Raw genomic sequence first — 19,887 nt, 5'->3', positions numbered from 1 at the left:
TCAACTTGCGGCGGAACCGACTCCTTAGTAACTGCGCCTAGGGCAGTAATCCTTTCATGCACACATTACTCAGGGGGTGGGGAGGGGAAAGCCTGAAGTCGCAACAGGGGCTTACTTCCGAGCAAACACGCCTTTCCGAGGTCGGCGCTCGCACAAACTCCCCGCGTCCACCAACTCCCAGGCACGTCCGCTCAGCTGCTGCTGCTGCTTTGCTTTGTTTTCGAAGTGGTGGGGCTCGAGGACTTGTTAACCCCGCTCCTCCGGAAAGTTAAAAGCACACACAAACACACACCCCTGACTTGAGCTGGGAGAGGACCCCCGGCGGGTGCTGGCTCCGAAGCGCACGCGCGCAACGGGGGAGGGAGCGGAGCAGAGAAGGGGCGGCGATCCCACGCGCGTTTCCCACCTCGGGAGTAATGAAAAAGAGTGGGGGGGGCAAAGCTGATTGAATAGAAGAGGGTGCGTGTGGCCTGGCGGGCTTCCTTCCTACTAAAGCTTGGTCAGAGGAGGGTGGATGGGGGGGGGTCGCAGAGTACCAGCAAACAATCCTCCTCCCTTAAAAAGCCCCCCCCCAAGAAGGAAAGTGGGGTCTTTTGAGGGGCTGGGTGGCAACACCATCACCTTCCTCCTCCCCTCCCCCACCCACCCGGAGGAGGCCTCCCCTCCCCCCGCCGCAGCACCGCCTACTCCCACCACAACAAAGCGAGGGAGCCACCCCCCTCGCGCAGCCCAGGCCGCGGGGCCTAGGCCGCTGGGCGCCCCCCGCCCGCCCTTCCGGGACCCCCGGCCTGGGCGCCCCCTCCCCTCCCGCCGCCCCGCGTCCCCCTCAGAGACCAACCTCCTGGCCCCCCGAGCTGCGCCTCTGCCACCCTCGCTCCTTCTCTCGCTGGCAGGCCCCTCTCCCTCTTCTCACCCCCCCACCTCACCGCGAGCTCGCCGCTCCGCGCCTGCTATTGGCTGCCGGGAAGAGGCCCCTCCCGCGGCGCACCTCATTGGTCGCCGTCGCCGCCCGTCCGGGGGAAGCCGCGGCGCCGAGTGGGTAAGGAGGGACGGGAGGGGAGGGGTTTCGAGCGGCCACGCCTACTCCTCCTCAGCCCCTCCTCCCCTCCCGCTCTCTCTTGCTGCCTCAGCTCTCATTGGAAAAGCGGCGAGTGGCGGCGCCGGCCAATCGCCTCGCACGCAGCGCGCGCGGCGTCGGAGGGGAGGCGGGAGGAGAGGGAGAGGCGCCGCCCTCGCTAGGGACGGGAGGCGCCGGCGCATTGGTCCAGGCGGGTGTCAGCTTGGCCCTCCCGCCTGTTGTCGGGCTGCCTTCCCGTATTCTCAATATTTGGGGGTTGGTTGCGCCAAGGCGGGTGGGGGGTGGGAGAAATTGGGTTGAGCTGCAAAAGCACTAGAGGTGGAGGGAAAGGAGGTCGGCGAAGAACTCCTCCGCCAGATGCGCTTCGTAACCTTCCGCGCGGGAATTGTCTCTCTCGCAGCGGGAAATAGGCCCCGAGCTCCGCCACGTCCTAAAAGCAGAGCAAAACAACACAGTTACATACAGTTTCCCAGCTCACCTTAATAAAAATAAAGACATATTTTAAACACAATATGCCACAAAACAATCCATTCCCGCCCCCTCAGCCTGGCTCTGCACACGCCCAACATCACACCTGTGTGTGAGGTAAAATTTCAGAGACTGCACAGAATTAGGCCTTCAGAACAAAATATGGTTTAAGAGTGTAGCTGAGGGAATGAACTGTGGTTGGTTTGTTTGTTTGTTTGTTTGTGAGGGGAAAACTTGGCTGTTGAAGAACCATTTCCATAATCGCAGTGTGTGCGGTCAGGTCTGCAAAAGTGTGGATGGAGGCAGATGAAGAATCATAGAATCATAGAGTTGGAAGAGACCACAAGGGCCATCGAGTCCAACCCCCTGCCAAGCAGGAAACACCATCAGACCACTCCTGACATATGGTTGTCAAGCCTCTGCTTAAAGACCTCCAAAGAAGGAGACTCCACCACACTCCTTGGCAGCAAATTCCACTGTCGAACAGCTCTTACTGTCAGGAAGTTCTTCCTAATGTTTAGGTGGAATCTTCTTTCTTGTAGTTTGGATCCATTGCTCCGTGTCCGCTTCTCTGGAGCAGCAGAAAACAACCTTTCTCCCTCCTCTATGTGACATCCTTTTATATATTTGAACATGGCTATCATATCACCCCTTAACCTCCTCTTCTCCAGGCTAAACATGCCCAGCTCCCTTAGCCGTTCCTCATAAGGCATCGTTTCCAGGCCTCTGACCATTTGGGTTGCCCTCCTCTGGACACGTTCCAGTTTGTCAGTGTCCTTCTTGAACTGTGGTGCCCAGAACTGGACACAGTACTCCAGGTGAGGTCTGACCAGAGCAGAATACAGTGGCACTATTACTTCCCTTGATCTAGATGCTATACTCCTATTGATGCAGCCCAGAATTGCATTGGCTTTTTTAGCTGCCGCGTCACACTGTTGGCTCATGTCAAGCTTGTGGTCAACCAAGACTCCTAGATCCTTTTCACATGTACTGCTCTCAAGCCAGGTGTCACCCTCAAAATGTATCCCTTAGGGATGTTGTAAACGGAATAACACAGGGCTGGGAAGCTCTGGCCCTCTGGACATTGTTGGGGCTCCCAGCTCTCTTCTGCCTCAGCCAACATCCCCCAAGTGGTCCAAGTCGAGCTGGAGCTGAAGTCCAACAACATCTGGACATCTACAGGTTTCCCACCAAAGGGAGGGAGACAACAACAGTCATGGAGATCAAGTGTGTGGCCTAGCTCAAAGGTGTCTCGAAAATAGACCTCAGGTCAAAAGAACAGAAGAGAAGTCTAATGGATCAGGCCAGTGACCAACCTGGTCCAACATCCCATTCTCAAGATGACCAGTGGCCAACCTAGCCCTGCATCTGTTCTCAAAATGGGCTGTGGGTATGACCTGTATGTCAGTATTCTGGCCAGCTATCAGCACAACATGATGTGAAATTGGGGGACAGGAGATGTATCCGGCTGATCCTTCATATTCACTTACTTTCTAAAAGATGTGTTTTTCAAAGATGGCATCCTTCAAAGATGAAGCACTCTGTACCCTTGAGGAGCCAGAATTTCTGAAAAAAATGACAGTGTCATTGCCATAATTTGGTCCATAAAGGGCTAAATTATCTCTGATGATAACCATTTAAAAAGGAAATGGCTGATTAAACATCACAAGTCTTTTGCTCCTTGGGATTGCCAATGCCTTAACTGGCCCCTAGGTACAGTCTTTAACACCAGCTTGATCTACAACAATTCACGGGTGATAATGTACCAGCAAAAAGTGCTTCCAGCTGCATACAGTTTTTATCAAGTCCTTATTCTTTTGTAAAGTTCTAATTCCTCAGGAAATGGATTATTTTTATGCTGAGCTTCAGTGAGATAGTTGCTAGGTAGAACTTTTCCGATTTGTTCAGAGAACAGAAATCCCCCTGTTGCAAAATAAACCTTATCTGAGTACCAACGAGATCTTTATCAAGAACTGGCCAAATGAACAGTCCTCCCACTCCTCTGTCAGCAACCCAAGAAGAGTTAGCTATACTGTGCATGCCATATTGCTATTATGGGGACTTAATGCACGTTTTATATGTATGTGGCCTTATTGGTGATTGAACTATTTCGTTCAATCCTCGCCCCTCCTGGTAAGCAACAGCAACTCAACTGCTGAGAAGCTAGGGTAGCAACCAAATTTGGAATACTGTGTACGGTTCTGGTTGCCTCACCTCAAAAAGGGTATTGCAGAGTTGGAAAAGGTTCAGGAAAGGGCAACCAAAATGATGGGGGAAACTGAGCAACTCTTGCAGGAAAGCTTGCAGCATTTGGTAGAGGTGACACGATAATTTATAAAATTATGCATGGGATGGAGAAAGTGTAGAGAGAAAAGTTTTTCTCCCTCTCTCATAACACTAGACTTCGTGGACGCCCAATGAAGCTGAATGTTGGAAGGTTCAGAAGACAGGCGAACTAATGCCAGTGGAAGAAGCAAAGATCATGAGTGTCGAAGCAATGCTTCTTCAACATCAACTTTGTAGGACTGGTCATGTTGTTCGAATGCCTGATTATCGTCTTCCAAAGCAACTACTCTATTCCGAAATTAAAAATGGAAAGTGTAATGCTGGTGGTCAAAGACTCTCTCAAGGCAAATCTTTAAAAATGTAGTATCAACACCAACATCTGGTGTTTGGAGAACAGCCTTTACCAAAGGTGTTGTAGAAAGGGAAGAAAAGGAGAAATGCGCTAAGAGGAAGGCATGATTGGCAAACCTTCATCATGATCACCTCCCGCCCAGAAACCTATGTTCCCACTGTGGAAGGACGTGTTGGATTCAGAATTGGCCTCCACATTCTCTTATGGACTCACTTTGAAAACCGTGTTTATGGAAGACAATCTTACTTGGCTATGAGTGATCGCAGAAGAAGAACAAGACAGGGGGACTTGCTCCCACATGAGGCAGTGATGGCTACCAACTTGGATGGCTTTAAAAGAGGGTTGAATGAATTCATGGAGGAGAGAGAGAAATCGGTGGCTATTAGCCACAGTGGCTAACTGAAGACAATCTTACTTGGCTACGAGCGATCACCAAATAAGAAGAAGCAGCTCTGCCTTCACAACCAGTAATGCAGAGGCAGCAATGCTTCTGAATAATAGTTGCTGGAAACTCCATGGGGAGAGAGTATTCATGCTCAGATCCCACTGGCATCTGCTTGGAACCGTGAGAACAGGAAACTGGACTAGGTGGGCCACTGGCCTGATCCAGCAAACCTTCCTTCTGTTCTTATAAAATTGCAATGATCTCTTTCTGCTTTTGAAAGGAAGCAAACACTCGGCATCAGCAAACACAGATCAGCTCTGCCTTAGTTATTATATAATCTGCAAAATGCAGTCATGTTTCAAATTTACAAAACAAATAGCTGGACCTCGAGGGTGATAGCTGTTGGGGGGGGGGGGCAGACAAAAGTCATCCTGTCCCTGGGATGCAATATGCAAATTGGAGAAGGGGAGTATGTTCTATAGGTCAGACGCTTACTAATTCCTAATGGCTTACTAATGGTCACTTTAGAAGGAATGTATTGGAGGTCTTTCTCAGGGCTCGGCTGAACAGTTAATTCATGACTGATCTCGTTATGATTTAAATCTGTCACAATCTCACTGTGTATCTGTCTCTTCCCTTAGCACATAACACTTTGTGGCTTTCCCCCCCTTTCTTTCTTTTCCCAGAAGGTGAGGTAGTTTCCTAGAGACTTCACAGGCTATTTATAATATCTTTTGCCCTTATGTTTCATGTAAATATATGCAGATCTTAGAACAGCCCTTTGCTTAACCTTGAGACTGAGCTGAGAGAAGCATCGAAGTTGCCTTTGTATAGAAATGGCCTTGTCCTCTAGAGCATTATTCTTCAACCTTTGGTCTCCAGAAGCTGTTAGACTACAACTCTCCTCGTCCCTGAGCATTGGCAAAGATAACTGAAGATGATGGAAGGTGAGATAAAATGCAATAAATTAACAAACAAAACAGACATTTCTGATTATTATTGCTATGATACTACGCAGCCGGGACCTAGTTGTCAGGTCAATGTACTGACCTTGCACACTGCGCAACCCGGGTCCTACGTGCTAATTTAAAAAGTGTTTCCTCCAAAGATTACTTCACCATCTTTCACATCTGTGTCTAAAGTCTGGTTCCATGGACTCACCTTTACAGACGTTACAATTTAAATGACACACCTGCATTTTAATTCCAAAAAGCTTTTAAAAAAGAAAAGAATTGTTGGAAGGCTGAATTGCATTTTTTTTAAAAAAAGTTGTCTTCCTTTTGTTATATTTAAATTGCTGCTGGCTTTAAAACATTTTTAAAAATTATATATGTTGTCTAAATTTGTTGTTCTATTATAGATAATCTCAGACATTTTATAGAGAAGGAGCAAACAAGCTTTATAGAGCAATAAATCATACCTCACTTTATGCATCAGGCTGCATACATCTGCCTACATAAGCTTATGCCATAATAAATTTGTTAAGTCTTTAAGGTGCCACAAGCCTCTTTATTCTTTGTTTTTCTTTTTATTATGCATCTGTTCTCCTCTACAGAGAACTTGCTCTTTCCCGGTGTGTAAACCCAGATTCTGTGCTAGTTAAGGCTGAATATGATGGTTGTGAATGTATTTGTCTCACTTGTAAACTTGCATAATGATTTCTCTCGGGCTGCTTCCAGACTGTGGCAAATTCAGGTTGCAGAATTATAGCAGCTTGGGAGGTCTTGCACAGCAAACCGGCTTCCCCCAAAGATTTGACCTTTTGCAATGAGCTATGGTCTCATCCCACTTCCCAGCAAGTACAAAGCATACAGGAGCCACCTTCTACCCATGGATCTCCTTATTTGGATTGGAGTGCATATGGGATTCCTCTTCCAGCCCAACCCTGACAAGGGACCTGTCTTAACATTGCCTCGTTCTTAAATTTACACCCCACCTTTCAAGGGTGGTCTTGGGTGGCCACCAAGGCGGTTGTACCTGATGGAGTCTGAACCTTGGCAGATGTCTCACGATGGCAGGTGCAGAGCTGGCCCTCATGCTTACACCCACACCCCTCCTGTCCAAAGCATCACACAACTTAAGCCAATCCTTTCTGCATGTTTTTGGGCCACCCCAAACCACATTTATAAAGCCATAATGCTGGAAGAGAGCAGGGGAAGTAATGGGAAAGCAAGGGTTCTTTGGAAGTCATGTGAGCCCAATTAAGCGCATGCAATAATCTTGGGCTTAGTTTGATTAACCCTGATCTCACCTTTATTCTTTTCTCATTTATCTCTTCAATAGGATGAAGTTAATACTCAGCACAATATCTGAATGACACAGACAGGAAGATAAGAATAAGCCAATTTACTGTACGATCAGTCAGTTATTGCAATACAGTCTGCTTCCGATTTATACTATGTAAAAAAAAGGGCTAGGGCTAATTAAGCATATGTTTGTGCAGATTAGGGCCTAAATGAGATTTACCCCAATTTTCTACACCATCTGTGCACACTGGAAACATATGAGAGGAAGATATCTATCTATATCTATATCTATATCTATATCTATATCTATATCTATATCTATATCTATATCTATATCTATCTATCTATCTATCATCTATCTATCTATAATCTCCTATGCAAAATTGGAGTGGAATCCCCAAAGCAGTTGGATGGTACCTTATACACCTCCTTCTAGCAATTCCTGCGGCCAAACTGGTGCTAAACGTCTTGCTCTGCTTTTGTTTGGACCACATCAGCGAAGCTGGGGGGGGGGGGGTTCTTGTTGTTTGGACAACCTAGGACCTTCATACACACTGCCTAGGCTTGTGCCCTGGGGAGGTCTCTTCAATCCTGCTAATACAGTTTGACTTCACCCCCAGAGGCACACTCCATTGTCTCTTGAGATGGAGAGGGAGTGTGGCATGGGGAGTTTTGAGAGCCAGATAGAGAGGTCTGGGGCCGCATTTGGCTTCCAGGCATGAGGTTCCCCACCCCCGTTCTACAGCCGATGAGGACATTGATGTCTCTCTCCTGCCCCCAAGCCAATCTGAATCACGCCCACAATGTGGAGTTGAAGTGCTGGGTATGTTTAGCCTGGAAGAAAGGAGACTGAGAGGAGATATGATAGCCATCTTCAAATATCTAAAAAGGGCTGTCACATGGAAGATGGAGGAAGCTCGTTTTCTCTGAAGGGTAGGACTCAAACCAGTGGCTTCGAGTTACAAGAAAGGAGATTCCAACTAAACATCAAGAATAACTTTCTGATGGTAAGAACGGTACAACAGTGGAAGGTGGTGGACTCTCCTTTCTCGGAGGTTTTAAAGCAGAGGTTAGATGGCCATCTATCATGGATGCTCTAGTTGAGATTCCTACATTGGACTAGATGAGGCTCCGAGTCCCTCCAACTCTACAATTCTATGACTCCTTCAGGCCTCACAGATGTGCAAAGATGCTTGCTTGAGTGCTAAAGTCACATCTACTCAATATGCAAAACTTCTTGTATGTCAGTCACCCATAATTGAATTATTCATATATTTATGTACCGTATTTTTCGTCCCATAGGACGCTCCGTCCCATAGGACGCACCTACTTTTTTGGGGGGGAAATAAAGGGAAAAAAATTTGCCCTTTATTTCCCCCCCAAAACCAGGTCGGGAAACAGTGGGATGGCGGCGCTGCGCCTCCCCGCTGTCCCCCGACCTTGTGGGGCTGGCCGATGTCTGCCTGGCGCCAGGGCGCTCTGCTGCAGGGCGCCCCATGCGCCGGGCGGCAGCTGCCGCCCGCAAGCCTTGCGCGCCGGGGGGAGTTCTCCCCCGGTGCGCAAGGCTTGCTGACACTTGCGTGAAGCACGGGGCGTCCTCCGAAGGGCGCCCCGTGTTCCGTGCTGCAGGCTGCCATCCGCAAGCCTTGCGCGCCGGGGGGGGAGTTCTCCCCCGGTGCGGAAGGCTTGCGGACACTTGCGCGAAGCACGGGGCGTCCTCCGAAGGGCGCCCCGTGTTCCGCGCTGCAGGCTGCCGCCCGCAAACCTTGCGCGCCGGGGGGGAGTTCTCCCCCGGTGCGGAAGGCTTGCGGACACTTGCGCGAAGCACGGGGAGTCCTCCGAGGGGCGCCCCGTGTTCCGCGCTGCAGGCTGCCGCCCGCAAGCCTTGCGCGCCGGGGGGGAGTTCTCCCCCGGTGCGCGAGGCTTGCTGGCACTTGCGCGAAGCACGGGGCGTCCTCCGAAGGGCGCCCCGTGTCCCGCGCTGCAGGCTGCCGCCGCAAGCCTTGCGCGGGGGGGGGGAGTTCTCCCCCGGTGCGGAAGGCTTGCGGACACTTGCGCGAAGCACGGGGCGTCCTCCGAAGGGCGCCCCGTGTTCCGCGCTGCAGGCTGCCGCCGCAAGCCTTGCGCGCGGGGGGGGGGAGTTCTCCCCCGGTGCGGAAGGCTTGCGGACACTTGCGCGAAGCACGGGGCGTCCTCCGAAGGGCGCCCCGTGTTCCGCGCTGCAGGCTGCCGTCCGCAAGCCTTGCGCGCCGGGGGGGGAGTTCTCCCCCGGTGCGGAAGGCTTGCGGACACTTGCGCGAAGCACGGGGCGTCCTCCGAAGGGCGCCCCGTGTCCCGCGCTGCAGGCTGCCGCCGCAAGCCTTGCGCGGGGGGGGGAGTTCTCCCCCGGTGCGCGAGGCTTGCCGACACTTGCGCGAAGCACGGGGCGTCCTCCGAAGCGCGCCCCGTGTTCCGCGCTGCAGGCTGCCGCCCGCAAGCCTTGCGCGCCCAGGGGAACTCCCCCCAGGTGCGCAAGGCTTGCGGATAGCTTCCTGGAGCCTGGAGAGCAAGAGGTGTCGGTGCGCACCGACGCCTCTCACTCTCCAGGCTTCCGCGAAAGCCTGCATTCGCCCCATAGGACGCACACACATTTCCCCTTCATTTTTGGAGGGGAAAAAGTGCGTCTTATAGGGCGAAAAATACGGTAATTTGTAATTGTCTCTCTCCCCCACCCCTTTCTTTTTTTGCAAGATGTCATCATCTTCTCTCCACCATTTCCTGCCAGGCATGTGGATAATTTCCTCTTCTATTAATTTATTCCCCACCCCACCCCAATTTTACCTTTTCAGATATTTGGAAACCTTGCCTCTAAAATGCTTTTCACAAGATAGCACACGCTCCCATCTCAGCTTACTTTGAAGTTTATGGCTTCCGTTTGGACCTCAACTGGTCTCTGTGGAGTAAAAGGGCACTCAAAGGACATGGAGAATGGCATGCGGATTGGAGATCCACGTTTCCATTCTTCAGAGCAGATAGCGGGGGGGGGGGGGCTGTCAGGAGCCATTCCTGACCTGGGTTGGACAATTCCCAGATCTCTGACATCTGGAGCTGGAGCTGAAAGCCAGGGTCCCAAATTCTGCAAGCAACAGGTGCTTAGTACTTTATTCAGAACCTGCCAATGGCCCATCAAGTCCAGCATCCTATTATCACAGTGGCCAATCAGATGCTTGTGGGAAATCCGCAAGCAGGACCTTGGACCTTGGAGGAAGAGCCCAGGCATCATGGCTAGTAGCCATCTGTTGCTGTCCCCTCCATGGATTTGTCTAGTCCTCTTTTAAAGCCATCTAGGCTGTTAGCCATCACTGCCTCTTGTGAGAGCAAGTCCTTCAGTCTAACTGTGTGCTGCGTCCATTGGGTGTCCATGACTTATACACGGGAGGCGCTGTGGTCTAAACCACTGAGCTTCTTGGGCTTGCCGATCAGAAGGTCGGCAGTTTGAATCCCCGCGACGGGGTGAATTCCCATTGCTCTGCCCCAGCTCCTGCCAACCTAGCAGTTCGAAAGCACACCAGTGCAAGTAGATAAATAGGTACCACTGTGGCAGGAAGGTAAATGTCGTTTCTGTGCGCTCTGCTTTCTGTCACGGTGTTCCGTTGCAACAGAAGCGGTTCAGTCCTGCTGGCCACATAACCCAGAAAGCTGTCTGTGGACAAACGCCAGCTCCCTTGCCTGAAAGCGAGATGAGCGCTGCAACCCCATAGTCTCCTTTGACTGGACTTAACCATCCAGGGGTCCTTTACCTTTACCTTTTTATCCATGAGTTAAAATACAATGCACTAGCAAACATTCCCCATTGACATCAGTGGGAGTTAGAAGTAAACACACTTATAATAATAGAGTTTGACGTCAAGGGCTATTTAACAATACCAGTGATCCATCCGAATCAGGCAAAATTCTCCCTATGGTAGCATTGCATCTAGATTAAAACTGGCTACAGGTAACTGGCAGCAGCCACGAAATTAAGAGACGCCTGCTTCTTGGGAGGAAAGCAATGGCAAACCTAGATAGCATTTTAAAAAGTAGAGACATCACCTTGCCAACAAAGGTCCGTATAGTTAAAGCCATGGTTTTCCCAGTAGTGATGTATGGAAGTGAGAGCTGGACCATAAAGAAGGCTGATTGCCGAAGAATGGATGCTTTTGAATTATGGTGCTGGAGGAGACTCTTGAGAGTCCCATGGACTGCAAGAAGATCAAACGCATCCATTCTTAAGGAAATCAGCCCTGAGTGCTCACTGGAAGGACAGATCGTGAAGCTGAGGCTCCAATACTTTGGCCACCTCATGAGAAGAGAAGACTCACTGGAAAAGACCCTGATGTTGGGAAAGATGGAGGGCACAAGGAGAAGAGGACGACAGAGGACGAGATGGTTAGACAGTGTTCTCGAAGCTACAAACATGAATCTGACCAAACTGCGGGTGGCAGTGGAAGACAGAAGTGCCTGGCGTGCTCTGGTCCATGGGGTCACGAAGAGTCGGACACGACTGAACGACTAAACAACAACAACAACAACAACAGGTAACTGGAGAGGCAGAGTCAACTTACTAAACCATAAGTGGATTATGCAATATGCATTTCTAATGCTTCCTGTCTTCATTTAGTTGGGCCACCATTTCTGCTTTGAGGAAGTCACATGGTGGGGAGGAAGAGGAAGCTCTGGGGATGAACTCTTGGTTCACCCCAAATACCGCAGTCCGGTTGTGGTCTGTTCACTCTCTCCAGCTCTCTGCAGCCCAGAAATAGATTTCCATCATGGGAACTATTTGATGGGATATTCATTTATTTGTCACCTTATTTCACACAATTCATTTCGGATGTGTTGTAAACTAAAAAATACCATTTTTTAAAAAGAAAACCCTAAAATTCATAGCAGGGCAATACCTCCTTGTAAACCGCTTTAAGGTGTGTGTGTGTGTGTGTGTGTTTACAATCAAGTGGTGAATAAATTTTATGAGACAAATAAATGAAATAAATACCACTATTAGGCCAGAGGAATGTTGTAAAATAGCATGCAGGCGTTTCGCTTCCCCAGAACTCTTTATCAGGCCTTGAGAAGATAAAATAATTTCATATCTTCGTGATAAATAAGCACTGTGCCGTTTGTCTGCGACAGTTTCCCACATTGTTTGGCCACTAGATGGTGTTGAAGAGCTGCAGAGATTATTGTTCTTAAGCCATAGCTCAGCGGTGAAACATCTGCACTGCATGCAGATAGACTCAGGTAGGACTGGGAGAAACCCATTTGAAATTCTGGAGAATCGCTGTCAGTCACTGGAAGGAGTTAGGAACTCAGGCCCGGGGCCCAACCTCTGCTTATAAACCTCCAAAGGAGGAAAGTTCACAACTTCCCGAGAGAGACTGTGTTGAATTGTTTCTTTAAATGTAAAGGTTCATCATTGTTTCACCCGATGTGTATATCTTTAAGGGGCCAGAGCAAGGGCCAGAGCAAAATAACGAGATCCAGCTTTACAGCTGTGAAACATAGCAGGTGCTGCTGAGTTGCATTGATTAAGCTGTGTCAGGAATTGGGTGTAGGATATAAGGAGCAGCACCTAGCTCTGCCATTACCCTGGGGGATGGGTTGGTGTTTGGGTCTGGTTTGTTAGTTAATGTATTTAGTGTAAAAGGAGTTTTTGTTTTTCTTATTAAAACCTTGTTTAAGTTATTTTGGAGTCCCTTTTTAATGCATGGTCTCCCCAGCAAGCTCTCTGCAGCGCTACCATACTGCAAATAGCCAACAGACTGTTCCACTGTCAAACAGCTCTCACTGTCAGAAAGTTTTCCCCTATATTTAGTCAGAATCTCATTTCTTGTAACTTGAAGCCATTGGTTCAAGTCCTACTCTCCAGAGTAGGAGAAAACAAGCTTGTCCCATCTTCCATGTGGCAGCCCTTGAGATATTTGAAGATGGCTATCATCTCCCCTCCCAGTCTTCTCTTTCCCAGGCTAGACATACCCAGACCCTTCAACCATTCCTCATAAGGCTTGACTTCTAGATGCTTGATCACCCTAGTTCTCCTCCTCCTGCACACATTCCAGTAAGTCCTGTTTAATTTAATGGGGACTTATTTCAGAGCAAACATGTACCACATCAAACTTTTAGAAGGTTGAGGATTAGAGAGGCCTTAAGAAACAGGGACGCGGGTGGCGCTGTGGATTAAACCACTGAGCCTAGGACTTGCCGATCTGAAGGTCAGTGGTTCAAATCCCCGCAACGGGGTGAGCTCCCGTTGCTCGGTCCCTGCTCCTGCCAACCTAGCAGTTCGAAAGCACGTCAAAGTGCAAGTAGATAAATAGGTACCACTGCGGTGAGAAGGTAAACAGCATTTCCGTGCGCTGCTCTGGTTTGCCAGAAGCGGCTTAGTCATGCTGGCCACATGACCCGGAAGCTGTATGCTGGCTCCCTCGGCCAATAAAGCGAGATGAGCACCGCAACCCCAGAGTCGGTCACGACTGGACCTAATGGTCAGGGGTCCCCTAACCTTTACCTTTAAGAAACAGATGCAGATCAAATAACAACACATAATTCTGAGAGGTTTAGGACACTGGTTGATTTGAGATAATATTTTATTTTGACCACGGGTTGCAAAAATGTGCAATAGGTATGTTTACAGGACCGGCTCCTTGTCAGTGGATGGGATTTGCAATTTCTTCCCTGCCCCCAAATAAATCAAATGGAAGGAGTCTGATCACATTCTGCTCTACAGCAATTAGTGCAAGTAAAACATTTGCTCGACATGTTCACATGGACCGCTTACTGCCCTGGCCAGAGATGCTCATGCAAGCTCATTCTCAAGCTATCTTGAAACATCTGTGCAGAACAACCACCTGACTAAAGGGAAGGCTTGCAGAATGATTGCCTCTGCCCCATGTCTGGGACCACATGGGTAAGATCTGAAGCAGATCTGAATGCCATGGTTTGGGACTTCCACTTCATTCCCCATGTCAAGTGTTATTGGTGTGTAATGAGATCCAATCATGTGGAAAGATCAAAATAGTTGGGGCCATGTGTACTTAATGCTTAATAATAATAATAATAATAGTCTGCTCCTGAGCAATGCAAAAGCTGGGTCCTGTGGCTTGCGTAAATTATGTAAACTGAGCAATGCTACATCATTTCTTTCAACTTTGCATCCCTTATACTGCAGGTTTTCACCCCGCCTACTATTCTGCACAATCAGAAGGTCGGCGGTTCGAATCCCCGCGACGGGGTGAGCTCCCGTTGCTCGGTCCCTGCTCCTGCCAACCTAGCAGTTCGAAAGCACGTCAAAGTGCAAGTAGATAAATAGGTACTGCTCCGGCGGGAAAGTAAATGGCATTTCCGTGCGCTGCTCTGGTTCGCCAGAAGCAGCTTAGTCATGCTGGCCACATGACCCGGAAGCTGTACGCCAGCTCCCTCGGCCAATAAAGTGAGATGAGCGCCACAACCCCAGAGTCGGCCACGACTGGACCTAATGGTCGGGGGTCCCTTTACCTTTACTATTCTGCACAATTGATTCAGGTTTCTCAAGTCACAGGGAAGGGCTAAGGTGGGCCCTGAATCCTTGTGTGCTGGCGATTTTTAAACCGTCTGCTGAAATTTCAGTTAAAGGTAAAGGTACCCCTGCCCGTACGGGCCAGTCTTGACAGACTCTAGGGTTGTGTGCCCATCTCACTCAAGAGGCCGGGGGCCAGCGCTGTCCGGAGACACTTCCGGGTCACGTGGCCAGCCTGACATCGCTGCTCTGGCGAGCCAGAGCCGCACACGGAAACGCCGTTTACCTTCCCGCTAGTAAGCGGTCCCTATTTATCTACTTGCACCCGGGAGTGCTTTCGAACTGCTAGGTTGGCAGGCACTGGGACCGAACAACGGGAGCGCACCCCGCCGCGGGGATTCGAACCGCCGACCTTTCGATCGGCAAGCCCTAGGCGCTGAGGCTTTTACCCGCAGCGCCACCCGCGTTAACACACACACAAATCTCCATTGCCCCTCTCTGCTTCCATGGGCTGCACCATGCAATTCTCCTCATCTACCACAACAAAGGTGGTCACTGTGGACTGGACACCTGTACAAAGCAATGCCTGCAAAGTGCTCCCCTCTTTCAGAGAATTCCCTCAAAAAGCCTTTGGGAAGGGTGGATGAATCCCGGCATCAAAGCTTTGGGGCCTATAGCAGAGTATTTGACTGGGGCATTTTATTGCAATCTGTTCTTCGATTGGTTTACTCAAGTGTTTCCCACCACTTCCTTCTCTCTCAAACTTGACTACTGTGCACTTTGCGATTGGCAGCTAAAGGTGTGAACTGACACCACTGGAAGACCTGTGTGTTGGAAGTGCAAACAGATATGCAAGCTCTGCCTGTGGTTTTACACCTGTGGTGGTCCATTCAGACATGCCTGCGATGGTCCATTTGTCACTTGGGAACCAGCCCGTACTCAGGAGCTCAACCCACTTTTAATATTGATTCCTATGGGCTTTGGGCAGCTCAGCTATGCTGGCCTGTGGCCTGTCAGATTTTGCATTGTCTCCAGTAATACCCTTGATCAGAATGAACCTCCCTGGGCAAGCGGGTGCATCAGAATATTCCTCCTGCACATTGTGAGGAATGAGTTACAGGATAGCGAGCACCCTTAATATTCTGCATGAGTGAGAGGCCCACTCCTCCAATTCTGATAAATGGAACTAATCAGTTGCAATTCATGCAAATATCTCCTGCACAAAACCCTGCTCAGTTATACGCCAGTTTTATTCTGGATCAGAATAAGGTCTCCTAATGTTGTGTATTGGGAATGTCTGCGTGGCAATTTCCTGTTTTAGCACTAGCAGATGTGATGGGCAAGTTCAGGTATTGCCCTCTAAATGTGGGGAGACATTTAAAGCACACCATTCTCCCTGTGCCGGCATCTTCTAGGGAAGAGGCAGTGGACCTGTGGCCCTCCAGATCTTGCTGGGCATCATCCCTGACCATGTTTTCTTGGACTGTTCAAGTCCAACAACTGGCAAGCCACTGGTTCTTCATCCCTGATCTAGGAGGACTTGATGTGAAGCTGGAGAAATTCCTTCTGGGTTACACCATTCCCCAGTCTCCCCAAAAGAAGAGAGTACTTGCAGCCTGCTAGCTGCATCTACCTTCTCCTTACCAGAGAGAGAACGTCTGTGTCTACTATTTTCACAGACCTCTCTGGCAGCAGTTGTTTTTGCCTGCAGTTGGAGAGGGAAGACAGGCAGAAAAGCCCACAGTTGCTTCCACCTGCATGGCAGACATGTGGATGAAACGCAAAGCGCATGGGTAGGTGATGAAGCGCAGCAATGCAGCAGATGCATAACTGAGCTTCAAACCTATCTCCAAAGTTCCAGAATGTGCTATAGTCCAGAATCTCTTGTGTGCTTTGATGCCGTCACAGAGAGAGAGCTTCTGTGGAAGCAAGATTTCCTGTTCACTTCAGTGGAGGGGCAACCATCCTGTACGGTGGAGTTCAGGGTCAGGTTTAAGGTGCTGGCTTTAACCTTTAAAGCCCTATACGGCCTAGGACCCTCGTACCTACGGGACCGCCTCTCCTGGTATGCCCCACAGAGAAACTTACAGTCTTCAAATAAAAACATCTTGAAGGTCCCAGGCCACAGAGAAGTTAGGCTGGCCTCAACTAGAGCCAGGGCTTTTTCGGCCGTGGCTCCGATCTGGTGGAACACTCTGTCACAAGAGACCAGGGCCCTGCAGGACTTGACCTCTTTCCGCAGGGCCTGCAAGACAGAACTGTTCCACCAGGCCTTTGGCCAGGGCACAGCCTGACTCCCTCCCTCGGCAATCTTCGCGGAGCTCTGGCCCAATGGTTGCTAGTGGCTTGAATTAATTAATTTATAATGAATGATTTTAGAGTGTTGTTTGTGCTGTACTTTTGTACTGTTTTATTGTTGTTAGCCACCCTGAGCCCAGCTTCGGCTGGGGAGGGCGGGATATAAATAAAATTTATTATTATTATTATTATTATTATTATTATTATTATTATTATTAGTGTGGTGTGCTGAAATCCTTTTGTAGAGCAGATCTCTCACCAGGGCACCAACTAGAGCTCGTTGCACCAACGTGAGCAGCTGTCCATGTCGCATGACTACAAATGTGTCTCCAAAATCATAGGGTCTAGAAGTATGCATGATTTATAAAAACAAAAACCAAAGAGAAATAAAACAGGAAAGAGGAAGGTTGTCAGAATCTAGGGTTCCGGATGCTGTGGAAAATTCTACACATATTTGATCACAGGGAACAATTAGTCAAGGGCAGGGCAGCCCACAATGGGGTATTTGCCCCCTCGAAGCAGGCAGCTGCAATTATGGGATGCCAGGGGCCTGACACACCTCTGCATTGCAGTGAAATGTCAAGAAGCTGCGAGAGCATTATGGTCTGTAAATGTCCCTTCCACCAGAAAATGAGCCCAGCCACGAGCCAGCTAACATATAACCCAAATGAGATCATCCAGGGGCAATCAGCCTTAACTTGTTAACAACAGCAACACAATCAGCGTCCATTGTTCCCTTTAACAATCAAGAAGTCTAATAAGGTGCAAAGTCACATGGAAAAGGCCTTTGGAAGCAGCCCAATCTGGGGGTCCCGTAAGTCAAACAGAATGGCACTAAATGCAGTGGTGTAGCGTGGGTTGTCAGCACCCGGGGCAAGGCAAGTAATTTGCGCCCCCTAGAGTGAGTGAGCCAGGTAGGGGCAGAGAGCTGCGAGTGCGAGCGCGCCCCTCCCAGATGTTGCGCCCGGTGCGGCTGGCTCCCCCTGCACCCCCCACGCTACGCCACTGACTAAATGTACACAGGTGGGTTTGAACTGGGTTTTGTAGTTCAAAACGTTTGAAGGGCACCAGGTTGGGGGAAGGCTGGGTTAAATTTTGGAACACCTGCTAGCATCTTTTCACACATTACGTTTTTTGGGTGTACCCTGAAGATGTCTTAAGGACATGTGACCCATACGCTTACAAACATTATCGAAGTACATTTGTCAGAAAGCCATGACCAGCCACGGTTATGTCACCTGCTGAGTGTACACCTGGCGACAAACCCAGGTTTGCTGCCCTGTCATGTGTGAATCAGCCTTTTCCTTCCCCGTGTTTTACTGCTGTGCATTTTTAAAAACCCTGCATGTTGCCAATAATTTAAGAAAAAGAAAATCAACTAATACTGCTTAATAAATACATAAAAAGGATCTTTTCCGGTCTTTTAAAACAAGAATCTAGAGCGTCCACAAGAGTTAAGGATGATTGTCCCTTGATTATCTAAGGCAAATCTGTTTGACATGGTATCCCACCCCCATTCTTCTTTTTTACATAAAGCAGTCACATAAAAATAGTTATAAATAGAAAATTTCCAAAGGATCTTCCACTCTCCTGACAATACCCCGTCCCGACAAACAGGAAACATAACTAAAGCATGTCCCTTTTGCTTCAAGTTCTTGTAGATTATACAGTACTCAGAATCTTTGGATATTTTACAAGGACTCCAAATCGTAGGATACTCCCCAGCCCCCCGCAAGCCCTCCCCACACTCAAATAAACCCTCAAAACCTGAAGGAAGCCATAATCTGCAAAACAGTAGCTCAGAAAGATGTCTGTACATTTAGAAACAAAAATAGCCTGACGCGGTTCTCGAAAGGTTCTGTTCTCCTTCCCCACGTTGGTGCAAATAAGAGAAGTCTTTTGCTGGGTTTTAAACAAACGCAGGCAGGTTTTTTTTTTGGGGGGGGGAGTGTGATTTAATTTCCAACAGTCTTCCAGTAAGAAAAAAAAGTCTTTGATCCTTGAAAGGTCCCTTCACCAGAGGGAGCCAAGCAGTGCTGAAGGGGGCCTACGGAGAGAAAAAGAAAAGAAATTTCAGGTACAGGGAAATTTGCTTTCAGTAGTCCATTCTTTAAAGTCGTGATCCTATGGTTTTTCACATAAAAATGGGGGATCGCCTTGCCATGCTCTCTGGTAATCTCCCAGCTAGACTACTACAGCAGCAGCCAGACTGGTGACTGGGAGCGGCCGCCGAGACCATATAACACCGGTCTTGAAAGACCTACATTGGCTCACAGTACGTTTCCGAGCACAATTCAAAGTGTTGGTGCTGACCTTTAAAGCCCTAAACGGCCTCGGTCCAGTATACCTGAAGGAGAGTCTCCACCCCCATCGTTCTACCCGGACACTGAGGTCCAGCGCCGAGGGCCTTCTGGCGGTTCCCTCACTGCGAGAAGCCAAGTTACAGGGAACCAGGCAGAGGGCCTTCTCGGTAGTGGCGCCCTCCCTGTGGAGCGCCCTCCCACCAGATGTCAAAGAGAACAACAACTACCAGACTTTTAGAAGACATCTGAAGGCAGCCCTGTTTAGGGAAGCTTTTAATGTTTGATGTATCACAGTATTTTAATATTCTTTTGGAAGCCGCCCAGAGTGGCTGGGGAAACCCAGCCTGATGGGCGGGGTATAAATAATATATTATTATTATTATTATTATTATTATTATTAGTATTACTACTACTACTACTACTACTACTGTAAGGCACAGTTTGTGGGGCTGCCCTTACAGACAATCTGGAGGCTTCAATGAGTGCAGAAACTGTCTGCTGGAATTTCAACTGACACATATTACACCTGTTCTGAAAGAATTAACATTGGCCGCCTATGTGCTTCCAAGCCCAATGTGAGGTGCTAGTGCTTTAAAGCCCTAAATAGCACGGGACCCCAATGTTTCTTCCCATAACAGACTGGCTGTGTCTTAAGATCTAACGCTGCCTCTTCTTCGGTGTTCATGGAGATGCAGCCATTGCAGTCAAGTCACTCACGCACAAAACAGAATGGCGAATGTAATAAGATACAGTGGTACCTTGGTTCTCAAATGCCTTGGTTCCCAAACGCCGAAAACCCAGATGCAACTGTTCCGGTTTTCAAACATTTTCGGAAGCCGAACATCCGATGCGGCTGTCGGCTATTGTTTCTGGGGCACCTGCATCAATCAGAACCTGCGCCTTGGTTTTTGAACATTTCAGAAGTCAAATGGACTTCCGGAATGAATTAAGTTTGGCG

At 49.0% G+C, this 19,887-nt stretch overlaps 2 protein-coding genes and 2 long non-coding RNA genes across 9 annotated transcripts in view; 2 read left to right on the top strand and 2 right to left on the bottom strand.

Annotated features, from left to right (window-relative positions):
* Nucleotides 1-951, bottom strand: part of SMAD2 (SMAD family member 2) — a 40,040-nt gene extending 39,089 nt beyond the window's left edge. For 2 of the 4 annotated variants that reach the window (XM_083403004.1, XM_083403007.1), the window contains exon 1: nucleotides 839-951. The gene's annotated coding sequence lies outside the window, so the exon portion shown is untranslated. Of the gene's footprint in view, nucleotides 1-115; nucleotides 644-838 lie in introns of those variants that run through there. The other 2 variants (XM_083403005.1, XM_083403006.1) reach the window with 2 other exon arrangements.
* Nucleotides 952-1,367: 416 nt separating this feature from the next.
* LOC310659627 lies at nucleotides 1,368-7,045 on the top strand. Its single transcript, XR_014502881.1, has 3 exons — nucleotides 1,368-1,663; nucleotides 5,335-5,516; nucleotides 6,853-7,045. It is a non-coding gene; the product is annotated as an uncharacterized lncRNA (long non-coding RNA).
* Nucleotides 7,046-16,844: 9,799 nt separating this feature from the next.
* LOC310659589 lies at nucleotides 16,845-18,674 on the top strand. Its single transcript, XR_014502834.1, has 2 exons — nucleotides 16,845-17,474; nucleotides 17,650-18,674. It is a non-coding gene; the product is annotated as an uncharacterized lncRNA (long non-coding RNA).
* ZBTB7C (zinc finger and BTB domain containing 7C) overlaps nucleotides 18,530-19,887 on the bottom strand; it is a 250,850-nt gene continuing 249,492 nt past the window's right edge. For all 3 annotated transcript variants that reach the window (XM_083402877.1, XM_083402875.1, XM_083402876.1), the window contains one exon: nucleotides 18,530-18,673. The gene's annotated coding sequence lies outside the window, so the exon portion shown is untranslated. The remainder of the gene's footprint in view (nucleotides 18,674-19,887) is intronic.

Source organism: Podarcis tiliguerta (assembly GCF_965153285.1).
Source record: "Podarcis tiliguerta genome assembly, chromosome: 11".
NCBI lineage: Eukaryota > Metazoa > Chordata > Lepidosauria > Squamata > Lacertidae > Podarcis > Podarcis tiliguerta.
The sequence above is the reverse complement of the archived record's forward strand: the minus strand, read 5'-3'. Positions and strand labels throughout refer to the sequence as shown.